We start from the raw sequence: 12,613 nt of genomic DNA, 5'->3' as shown, positions 1-12,613 counted from the left end.
TATAAAAACAATACAATAATTAATAAAGAATAATAAAGAATAAGCTCTGTTCCACATATAACTATAAACCTACTTTTGCCTCACCCTGTACCATCTGTACACGCATGTAAGTTTTTGGCCCTAAAAATGGAAGGTTTTCTATTTTCTCTCTCCTGGGCATTTAAAGGCATTTGAAGGAAAGCTCCATATGGAAAATGTAATTGTACACATCGCCTTGGAAGTAATGGCAGAGTGTTTACCGAAAGGGGAAGGAAGAGACCTTCGTATGCAAATGGGTGGCATTTGGAAATGTCACACGGCTACATCCACACAGACAGAGCTGCTTTCTGAATTCCAGAGAAGGGAGACTTCGTGACATTAGTCAGTTTCTATATCAAAGGAAACTGAGAGCTTAACTGTGAGTCCAGTCACCACCTCTTCCTCCAGGTCATAGGCCACCCGGCCGCAGTGCAAACCAAAGGAGCCACGTAGTACTTTAATGTGGCAGAATCAGACATGAAGCAGAAAAGGTGTTCACAGATCAAAAATGAAAAGTGACAACTTTTTTATCAAGTATTTGCTTCTCTCTAAATATTGACAGAGAGCCAGCCAACGTGGCTCAGGGTTTGAGCGTTGACCTGTCAACCAGGAGGTCACAGTTTGATTCCTGGTCAGGGCACATGCCCAGGTTGTGGACTCGATCCCCACTTTGGGGCCTGCAGGAGGCGGCCAAATGTTTCTCATCACTGGTGTTTCTCTCTCTCCCTCTCCCTTCTTTTCTCTGAAATCCATTTTTAAAAATAAATAAATATTGACCTGGAAACCAAGGGCCTCAGGATGTGTTCTATGCTTAGCCTCTATGTCAGGATTGTTTTCAGATGAGATAGTAAAGAGTGGACTAAAAGAACAAGGATTTTCATTTATTTTTTTTTTAAATACATTTTATTGATATTTCACAGAGAGGAAGGGAGAGGGATAGAGTTAGAAACATCGATGAGAGAGAATCATCGATCAGCTGCCTCTTGCACAACCCTACTGGGGATGTGCCTGCAACCAAGTTACATGCCCTTGACCGGAATCGAACCTGGGACCTTTCAGTCCCGCAGGCTGATGCTCTATCCACTGAGCCAACCGGTTTTGGCAAAGAACAAGGATTTTTAATGTTTACCTTTCTTCTGTCCTATTGGTTCCACTGCCTTGGTGCAGGATAGACACCTGGGAGAATACGTCTGGGAAAGCACAACATGTAAACCACCAGACGAGGGTAAAGAGCGCCTCCTGATTAAATCTGTATTCTTCCTGGATGCAGGGTACCGCTCTGTAAATCATTATCCTCGCCCAAGTGGGCAGCCCATTCCCAGGGACCAGGTGCCCAGGAAGTATTTTTAGAGTAGGCCATTTGCTCCTTTCTACATTGAGACTATGGGATGCACCACAAGAAGTTATCTAAGCTGATAAAAGAGAAAAATGCTAATTGACAACTGAAAGGAAACACGAACATTTTAGGATAAAAGAAATTTTAATACGCTTAAGGTATCAATGGGGAAGAAAATTGGAAAATCCAGTATTCAAAAGAAACCAAGAAATCAGAATGGTATTCAGATGGGTAATGCAATTGCTGCCTTTTAAAAATAAAGAAGTTTTTTAATCCTCACCCAAGGATAATTTTATTGATTTTAGAGAGAGAGAAAATGAGACAGAGAAACATTGATATGAGAGAAAACCATTGATCAGTTGCCTCTGATCAGTTCTCACACACACACCCCATGACTGAGGTTCCAATCTGCTACTAGGTATGTGCCCAGACCAGAAATCGAATCCACAACCTTTTTGGTGCATGGGACAATGCTCAACCAACTGAGTCACTCGCCGTGCTGTCAATGCTGCCTTTTATTGAATACTAGAGGCCCGATGCACAAAAATCTGTGCAAGAGTAGCCTTCCTTCCCCCAGCTGCTGGCACAAGCTTCCCTCTGGCACCCAGGACCTGGGCTTCCCTCACAGCGGGGCTTCGTCCAGAAGGTCATCCAGAAGGACGTCCTGTCTAATTAGCATATTACACTTCCATTACTATAGATGGCGGAATGCTTAGCAGTTTGAGTGTTTCTCTTCTAAGTGACTCTCAATGAAAGAATTGCCACTTTTGTAAAGGGAAGGAACTTTGGGCTCAGAAAGTTGAAGCCATTTCCCCCAAGTTACCTACTATGAAGAAGCTAAGGATGTTCATAAACATATACCTCTTTCCCACAAAGCTGGTTGATCTCTTTTCTCCACACTAGCCTGCCTCCTGATAGAAAGAGTAATATCAGAAAAGGTACCCAGATGCAGGCTGGCCACATTTGAAAGTATACAGTGAGTCTCCAGTGGCAGATGTTACAGGAACCAAAGCAAATCCCTAATGAGGATTAAAAATATCATATTAAACACACACACGTTCGGAACACTAAAAGAAGAAAAAAAGGAAAAAGAAGTGGAAAATTTTTGTTGACTTGTTGCTAAAATGTGCTGACATGTGGAGATATGTATGCTTTCTGAACATCTGGTGGGTATTAGGATGTTGTTATTCACAGTCTCCTATTAATGATAAAGGAAAGCGGAGCAATTAGGCAATTCTGCCACAGTGGATACATATCCCACGTGGTTGTTTCTCTACTGCATTACAGGACCTCATCCATCAAACAGAAGGTCATTTGTAAAAAAAAAAAAAAAAAAACAGGGGGTTCTCTTATTGTAACCCCCTGTGTTCCCCCCGGAATAGACCCTACGGAGTCAGCAACTCTTGCATCTAAGAGATAAGAACACATTTCAAGTTATGAGATTGGCTATTATTAATACATGTCTCCAATTATACCTCGAATCGTGCCTTGAGTTTGAGAAATGACCTAACCCTCTTCATAGGTTTGCTGTGAAGAGAGAGGGTTCCATTTCTGTTGTCAGCCTTCATGGAGGAGAGAGCCTTTGGTTAGAGATAGAGACACCGGGGTGCTCGTCCCTTTTGTGGATTTTCAGAATGAAGTGCTCATTTCCTGACTCTACAGTCCCTCTGCTCCGTCTCAACCGAGGGCTCCTTCAGCTCCCACAGCTCCTGCAGGAATCTGCCACTAATTATAACGGAGTCCCTCCCTTAAAGTGCCAGTGAGCGCACAAACTCAAAGGCTGGCTAAGGAGGCATCAGGGGCCCTGCTGGGGAGGCTGCCTCCCAGGAGTGCCAGGTAGAGATAGCGTTACTGCAGGACGGTGCGATGCCTTGATGGTGTGCACCACACGCCTACAGCCCTCTCCCTCCCTCTCCCCCCACACTGTGTCCCAGAGGCTGGCAGGCCCCTGCAGGCCACGCTCTGGCTCATCTCAGCTTCTGTATGTACTTTCCAACGTAGAACTCTCTTACTCATCTTTCGTTTGTCTAACATTGTTCATTCTTCATGTTTCAGCGTAGATGTCCTCCGTCTGGGAATGACAAAGACTTTTTTTAATTCTTTATTTTATTTATTTGGTTTTTAATCTTTATTGTTGAAAGTGTTACATAGTTCTTCCTTCCTCCCCTCCCCCTTAACTTCCTCCAGCCCCAGGCCCTCACCTCCCCATTTCCTGTGTCCACGGGTGATGCATATATGCATACAAGTTCATTGGTTGATCTCTTCCCACCCACCCACCCACCCTCCCCTGCCTTCCCTCTGAGATTTCACACCTCTGCTCCATGCTTCCATGTATCTGGGTCTGTTTTTGTTCATCAGTTTATGTTGTTCATTAGATTCCTCATATAAGTGAAATCATGTGATACTTGCCTTTCTCTGACTGGCTTCTTTCGCTCAGCATGATACTCCCCAGGTCCATCCATGCTGTTGCCAGTGGTATGAGCTCTTTCTTTTTTATTGCCACGTAGTATTCCACTGTGTAAATGGACTTACCACAGCTTTTTTATACACTCGTCTGCTGGTGGGTGGGCTCTGGGAAACTCGAAACACTCATCAGAAAGAATATATGCACTGCTGTGCTTATAGCAGAGCGATTTACAATGGCTAAGATTTGGAAGATTTTGACTCTCATTTATTTGAGTCTTTACTAAGTAGCAGGCACTATGCTGCTAAATAAATGTTTCCTTGCATTCAAAATCTAGTTGACTCATTACACATATTCGTTTAAAATAGGCTTAATTTATCTAGTACTTATTGGGTGCCAGACATTGTTATCAATGTTTTACAGACGTGTATAAAGGTTAATAACTTGGCTGTGGTCACAGAGTTGCGGGCATGGGTGGGAGGGGGGGCGCCAGGGGGAGGAGGGGGGAAGTGCAGAATTGAACCCAGACAGTCAGACTCCCACGCCTGAGGTCTTATTGCCCCACAAGTGTTAACAGGTACTTCCATTATTTCAACAGTTTTAAAAGTGAGGAAACGGAAGCCTTTGCTTCCCAGCCTCGCCCTGGGGCTTGGGGTGAATTCTGTGTGCTCTCTGGCCCCCATCGCTACCCACTCCTCATGTAGCATTGTGTTGGCCTGTTTGTTTTTCTAAGTTCCTTCTTTTTCAATGAGGAAACGGAAGCCTTGGGGAGTGCAGTAACTTGCCAAGAGGCCATTAACCGTCTGCAATGGCCACGCCAGGCCTGGAGCAGGGCTCTGTCCTGCCAGGTCTGTGTGTTTCCCGCTGGTGGACAATGGCCGGTGAGAGTGAGCCAAGCGCTTCTCCACAGAACACACTCCCAGGAAAACGAAGGACACAGACCCCATTTCTTTCTAAGTGTATTGCTTCAGTCCTTTCTTTAAAGATTTTTAATTGCTTTTTATAGAGAGAGGAAGGGAGAGGGAAAGAAAGAGAACTCCATGTGAGAGCAAGACATCAATTGGCTGGCTCTTGGAGCCTACCTTTTCCTGCATGGGGTGATGCCCCGCCAGCGGAGCCACACCCACCAGCTGGGCCTGTTGCTTCATTCTTCTTTGGTTCCTTTAGATTTAGCATTTAAAAACTTGAAGATGATGACAAGAGATGACAATAACTAACAGTAACTATCACATTAAGTGCCAATTATTTGCTAGCTATTGATCAGAAGATTCATTCTTATTTCTGTCTCACTCTAACCCTGTGATGCAAATACTATTATCACCCCCACTTTTCCGATGCGGAAACTGTCCCACAGAGGGCCATGTGACTGGCTTTAAATCTCACAGCTGGTAGATGGAGGATTCTGAGCTCAGTTTAACACAACTCCTTGTCCAAAGGAGAAACGGAGTTATTTCCAGTGTTAGCAAAAAGTCACTGCTGGTTATGAAAACTAGGTGATTCCTACCGCGTATTGATTATAAGAATGACAGCAAACATGCCTATGTTCCATCCTCTTCAGAGAACACTGAGCGAGTAACAGAGAAGGGATTCTAAAGCCCAGATTTTGCTCTGTTTCTTCGGACTGGCCCAGGCAGAGACGATGATAAAGGGCTGTGGGTCCTCTTGGTTTAGCGGAAAGACAGATGGGTATGGAGACTCTGCAAAGCTGTTCCTCTGCGGGGCATGCTTCATCTTCTCTGTGTAAACTCAGCTTCCTTAATCCATGTGGGAGATTCATTGTCCCAAGTCTCAAAGATCCCAACGTGATAGGAGTCCCAGGCTGCAGGGCTCTGCAAGAACAGTTCCGTCACCTCTAGCCACAGCCAGGACATGCGAGGGCTTGTTTCCAGGACCCAGATCGGTAAGACAATCGAAATATGAAAGAAATGTTGACCTTCCAGAGCAATCAGTCCATCCCTAGCGCTGCCAGCCGTGAGGGAGAAGATTGTGCAGCTCCCGGAGAATGAAATGCACTCATTCAGGTTGGGAACCACAGTATGAGGACATGACGATGATGGTGACGATGGATAACATTTTAATAAGCTGGGAGAGTGAGATTTACATTTCCACCAGAAGAAGGTGTTAATAAGTGATAACACGTTCTAAATGTACCCATCCGCCCTATCCGGTTTGGCTCAGTGGATAGAGCGCCGGCCTGCGGACTTGAAGTTCCCAGGTTCGATTCCAGTCAAGGGCATGTACCTTGGTTGCAGGCACATCCCCAGTAGGAGGTGTGCAGGAGGGAACTGATTGATGTTTTTCTCTCATTGATGTTTCTAACTCTCTCTCTCTCTCTCTTCCTCTTGTAAAAAATCATTAAAATATATTTTATAAATAAATAAATAAATAAATACACCTCACCTAAACTGATCAAATAAGACTCAAATCTTAACTTCAAAGCCCTGAGCATTCCTTTCTAGGACCTCCCACAACCCCTCAAAAAGGAAGACTCGCATGCTGACCTTTATTTTTCAATTTTTCTGATAAAAAGTAAAACGTATTTATTATGGAAAATTACTTCTCCCAGAGATAATCATTGTCATTAAACTCAATATTTTGGAGAATCCCCTGCCAGATTTTTTCTTTTTTTCATATATTATATATTTTTGTAGCCTACTCATTTTTTTGTGTCATCAAAATTCTTCATAATATTTTTCTGGTTAAATAATAGTTATCACTTAGTTTCACTGCAATTCACTTAACTATATTATAGTATTGCCGAACGTTTGATTAAATTCTCATTTTTCATTTTTATATAGTATGTTGCCATTGCCTTACGAATCTTGGTCTGCTCTTGAGGCTCTGTGTGTATAATACCATATTAATTTTTGAGAGTTTGTGTCATTTTCTTTCTCATGGACTATATCTTAGATTCTTGTCCCCCACCAGCCCCTGGCCAACTAACATAAAATGCGGCCTTCCAGTGTCTCTACAGTACTTTCCAGAGTGACTGGGTGGCTTACTTATAGGCACAATGCTAACCGATTTAACAGTCCTGCTACGTGAGGTTGCCTTTCACACATGGATCCTGATCCATGCCCTGTGCCTGGTCCAATCTAAGTAAACAAACCCAGACAAGACATGTAGCAATAAGACTGGGAGGAACCACATCAAATGTTGAACATGGCTTTTCTTTCGGTTGTAAATGATGAAGACTTTCTAGCCTTCTCTTACTTTGTATTTTCTACTGTTCTTAAGTCAGTGTGAATTGCTTTTGTAATGAAAAATATCCAATACACTTTATTTTTAAGAAAAAAAATAGACAATGAAGCAATTTAGCCCCCTCCAAAACCTCACAGCCTTCGCATTGAGTGATTCCTATTAGTAAGTGAAACACCTCAGGTCATGACTGTACCCACACACAGAGGAGACAGAGGCAATCACAGGCTCTCTCCTGGCAAAAAGGCATTTCTGTCTCAATTATCTGTATCTTTCAGACAAAATTGTTTTCTGGCCTGGAATTATCCAGATGGCTGCCTCTTTCATTCCCCTCCTATCACTATATGTACAACCCTAAGACGGTTCTTTACCATTGAAAAATTGTGAAGAAAACACCAGATTAAAAAGAATACACAGAAAAAGTAGGTGCAGGTGTAGGAGAATTCTCTGTTCTTTGTAACTTTTCTATAATCTGAACTTTTTAAAGTAAAAGGTGTGTGTGTGTGTGTGTGTGTGTTTTTAAATGAGGACACATGGCTTCTGGAGCCAGTTTTCTGCCTGTAAGCCCCAGTGTGACAACAGGGAATAATTGGATTATTTCTGGTCTTCACTTCTTAATAGATCAAAGAACACCATACACAACACACACACACACACACACACACACACACACACACACACATACATCCTGAACTTACCTAATGTTTAGGAGTTTTGTAGTCTCAAATAAAATAGTAGCTACAAAAAATTTGGAAAGGTAAACATAAAATAAAGTAAAATAAGGATATGATTTAATAATATTTTGGCCGAAATAGGACCTCTGTTATGTAATGGAAATTGAAAAGAGCGAAAGCACAAACTTCTTATCTATAATAACTCTTATTTTCTTGTGATAATTTTTTTCAGAAGGAAAGGAAATGCTTTGCTTAAAAGCATTCCTCACTGATGTTTCTTCATAGTTTAATTTTTCCCTTTCATTTCGTGTTTCTTATCTTTCCTCGAAAATTGTGCAGATCATTATAAATGCCTTTCCTCCTCATTTAGACATCATGTAGCTAAAGATTTCAATTTTGTAATCATAAACTTACTTAATCTTATTAATGGACACTTTACCCCCTAATAATTTTCCTACTAAACCATGAATTCTTTCCAGTTAGCATCAGCCCATCACAGACATGCCCAAACATAAGCATGGAAGTTTTGTTAGGCTATGAAAGATCATGAGAAGGGATCTCTGTCATGTTTATACATTGGACCTTAATTGTTTTCTCCTCGTCTTCCACATTATGCAAAAGGGCACTGCCCAGATGGTCAAGCCAAAACCCTAGGCATCCCCGGTTTGCTCCTCCCACATGCGATACTTAACCAAGGCATGCTCAGCCCTCCTCCATTGCTGTTACCCAAACCCAAGACTCAGATGTTGTCTTTCACTAGTCCTACCATACTGATGTCCTATTTGTTCTCCCTGCTTCTTCTGTTTCCCTCAAGGATCCGTTGTCCTGCCAGGCAGGTCTGCTGGGGAAATGACCCAAATGGTCTCCCTTGCACTTGAACTTAAACTGATACTCCTTAGCCTGGCTAGTACGTTCCACAAAGGAAGGATTTTGCTCCGTCGGAGATCCTTCTCCAATTCATTTTGTCCCTTTCTCTGCTGTCCCTGGCGCCCTTGGCTCCAGCCACAGTGATGGCTCCTGGGACATCTCTTTCCTGAGTAGAGTCTGTTTCCATGTGTGCTGTCCACACAGTCGGGGCTCCTTGGCCCTTTTTGCCTCACCAGCTCTTTCTTACCCTACCCGCCATAGTCCCTGCCTTTGTCTCTCTAAAATCAGTTTCCCACCCTACTCTTCTATATCAGAACACCCCTTTCCCCCCCGTAACATTACTAAAGTAGATGCTAGGTTTCTGTTTGTTTTTATACTTTGCCTGTCTCACTCTCTAATACAGATGACCTCAGGAGGGAAACTTTGATTTACCACTCTACACCCTATATCTGTAATATTTGGCACATAAGAGGAGATGAGTTATTATTTTTTAAGTGAATGAATAAATTGATGTATTAATTAGGTAGAGGTTGGGCCGAAGTCCAATAATTTTGAAGCCTCATAAAAGAAAATATGTTTCTGCCGAAATCAGTTTGGCTCAGTGGGTAGAGCGTCGGCCTGCAGACTGAAAGGTTCCAGGTTCGATTCCGGTCAAGGGCATGTACCTTGGTTGCGGGCACATCCCCAGTAGGGGGTGTGCAGGAGGCAGCTGATCGATGTTTCTCTCTCATCGATGCTTCTAACTCTATCCCTTTCTCTTCCTATCTGTAAAATATCAATAAAATATATTTAAAAAATATGTTTCTTACCTTCTCTAGACCCAAAAGTCTACATAGTTACACACCAAAAGGTGAAAGTTGTGGGTTGGTAATGACAGCATTCACTACAGGCAAGTGAGGGGCTTTGTTTAAATTATCTGTGTCATATTCCACCCCCATCTCTGGATTTAGCCATCTTGTGCTTTTTCTATTTATTCAGAATAAATGGTTTTTCTCTAAGTTTCAATTCTAAATGTCAGCTGTTTTATTTCTAATAGATAAAATAAGTGTTTGACTCTCCAAATTCAAATTTGTACATGTTTTATAACCCCTATTGATTTCTTGAGTGACTAACTATGTACTTAAAAAGTGTAAATTATACACTGGGAGTGTTTGACCTGTTAAAAGGTAAACTAACACCATGACACCACAAAGTACCATTTAGTTAATAACTGATGTCAAGCCCTAAGTGCTGTTCAAGTGGAAAGAAAGTGTTAAGACACACCTCATCCATAATGTTTCTAGAGCAGCTTTTTGCACTTGGAGTTATCACTGACTAGAAATTAAGGAAATGCCAGAAGCAAATCAATTGTTCAAAACTGGGGAGAAAAAAAAGAGAGAGAGACTGACTATAGAGTTATTTAGAATACCTGGGGGGAATGAGTTGCCCTACATTAAAAAGATTTGCTCTTAACTGAAGGGTAATACTTCAAATACAAGGACATTAAATGTTCAAATTTTCTTAATGGAGTACTCTAAACTTCCATCTTTTTAAAAAAAAATTTTTTTTAATATTTTTTATTAATTTTGAGAGAGAGAGGAAGGGAGTGGAATTAAGAGAAAGAAACATCTTCAATCAGCTGTCTCTTGCATGCCCCCTCCTTGGGATGGGTCCAGAAACCCGGGCATGTGCCCTGACCAGAATCAAACCAGTGACTTCTTGGCTCAAGGGTTGATGTTTAACTACTGAGCCACACTGGACGTACTAAAATTCCATTCTTCGTAAACCAAAGAAGCTAAATAACCCCTAGCATTTTCTTAATGAGTCAGAAATCCATAAGAACATCAGCTTCGGGCGTTCTGAAAATGCAGGTAGAAATAACGTGGAGATCACACCCCAGATGCTACTTGGAATGTTTGTGTTGAAAGGTCATTGATGTCATTTTTCTTCTTGGTCATTTGCTTCTTTATAATAAAGAAAAAATGCAGCATTATTTGTTGCATGACAAAATGGCCAATATAATAAGATAACTGCCATTTTTAATAAGATGAATTCATATATAAAAACTGAATATAGAACCTTCTATACGGTTATTCTATCTTCTCAAAAATTCCTTACTGTGGTTATTAGTATTTGTCGACACATCAGCACCTGCCACACATACTGTTTGTCTTGCAAATGCATGACCCACGGATACTTCAACATAAGCTTACATGAGGTGATAATATAATTTTTCACCCAAAGTAACTTTAAAGTGAAAGGAAGCACTATTCCTAATTATACATAAACCAAGGCTGGTCAGCTCACATCCTAGCTTAAACCAACCTTTCAGCTCATTTCCATTGATTTCATATGGACTACTACAAAGTGTATTTCATCAAAGTAAGAATTTCATTGCTAAATAGTAACTATATTAGTTGGCTAGGGTTACTATGACAAATTACCACGAACTGGGCAACTTAACAGAAATTTATTATCTTACAGTTTGGGGGGCTAAAAACATCTAAAATTCAGCTGTTGGCAGGGCCACGCCCCTTCCAAAAGCTTAAAGAGAAATCCTACCTTGCATCTTGCAGCTCCTGGTGGCTCCTGTATTCCTTGACTCATAGCAGCTTAGTGCCAATCTCTGCTTCCATCTTGACCTTCTCCTTGTGAGTCTTCATATGACCTTCTTATGAGAACACCAGTCAGTGGGTTTAGGGCCCACTCAAATCAAGTATGACATCGTCTGAGCTAATTACTTATTTTTAAATAAAATTACATTCTGCGATTTCAGGTAGACATGAGTTTTGGAGAAACACTAATTCATATCCAGTACCATAACCAATAAAATATTTTGTTATTGTTTTATCAGATAATCATTTAGATATAAGGTTTTATGGACAGTTTAAAAATAGTACAATACTTGGTATGAAAAGGGTGTTTAATGGTATTATCATGTCTCTGTAATAACAGATTAAATGGAGAGACCATATGGATTCTATGATGAATTATCACATCATTAAAAATTTTATTAAAAGTAACACCACCATCAATAAGAGTCTCATTCTGCTTAAACACAAAGATACTTGATTCGCAAACATGTGCCAAGATATAATTGAGAATTATCATCAAAACAGTATAATTTTTTCACACCATTGAACTGTTCAGGAGCTACGCTTCATTCAGAAATGATTTCTTAGTAAAAACTACAAAGTTCTGTCTTAAAGTTGACTCTGACGTTTTTACTAATTTTGTCTAGAATGCTAATTTGAAATGTCAACCCAACCTTCTGAAGTACTCATAGCCAATTTGCTAAATTTGTGTTTTTTTTAATTATTTTGTCTTATGATTGAATATTGGAAGAGATCATATTCCTCCTAACCCTTTCCATGGCAGTCATTTACATTCATGCGGTCAGGTACCAACCTATGGCAGTACTCCAACTTTTAAGTGAATCCAAACCGACACTCTACATTCTCTAACCACCTCTGTGGGCCATGACCTCATATGGGAGAAATGTGCAAACCCACCAGCCCATCAGGGCCCACACTTGCACTGTCGGTTCATTTGTAGGTATCTCTCTGGCCTTTATGACTAGCCACATGTTTTTGCCCTCCATCCTCTCTCTTTCCCTGAAGAAGACTGAAGTGCAAATATGACTTTTACTTGCACATCTAGTCCTGTCATACTGAATGCATACATTCTGTTGAGGGGACTGGAGTTCTCTGCCATATTGTACCTCACTTTGCCCCTTAAGGTGGGGATTGTCTCTGCCTTTCTGGGTACATCACTGAAGTTCAGTTGACTCTTTGATGCAAACAACTAACAGGCATTAATTTTTTGAAAGCCACTCTACCAAGGAATGGGTGACTGCAGAATACAGTGCCTATGTCTAGAATATTCCTTCATGCTGACTATTACACACCCACTTTGTGTTCATTCCTGTTCTACACCCTAAAGAGGTAGCAGTGGACAACACACAGTCTGGGCCCTAAGAGAAAAGAGAGTCTGGTGCTAAGCTGTCTGGTGTGTCCTGAATAGGTCACAAGTGTGTAAGCTCATTGACCCACCTTGGCCTTCAGAAGATTTGGGCAGCTTGAGCCTCCAGGCTGGTTGTCTTGTTCTTTTATCTAAAACCAGATATTAACATTTTCT

General features: G+C 41.3%; 1 protein-coding gene across 1 annotated transcript in view; it reads left to right on the top strand.

The window, feature by feature from the left end:
• Positions 1-12,613, top strand: part of TMEFF2 (transmembrane protein with EGF like and two follistatin like domains 2) — a 225,978-nt gene that overhangs the window by 197,063 nt on the left and 16,302 nt on the right. The gene's annotated exons all lie outside the window — the stretch shown is intronic.

The sequence above is a fragment of the Pipistrellus hanaki genome (genome assembly GCF_964339955.1).
Source record: "Pipistrellus hanaki genome assembly, chromosome: 8".
NCBI lineage: Eukaryota > Metazoa > Chordata > Mammalia > Chiroptera > Vespertilionidae > Pipistrellus > Pipistrellus hanaki.
Note: the sequence above shows the minus strand (reverse complement) of the source record. Positions and strands in the feature narration are given on the sequence as shown.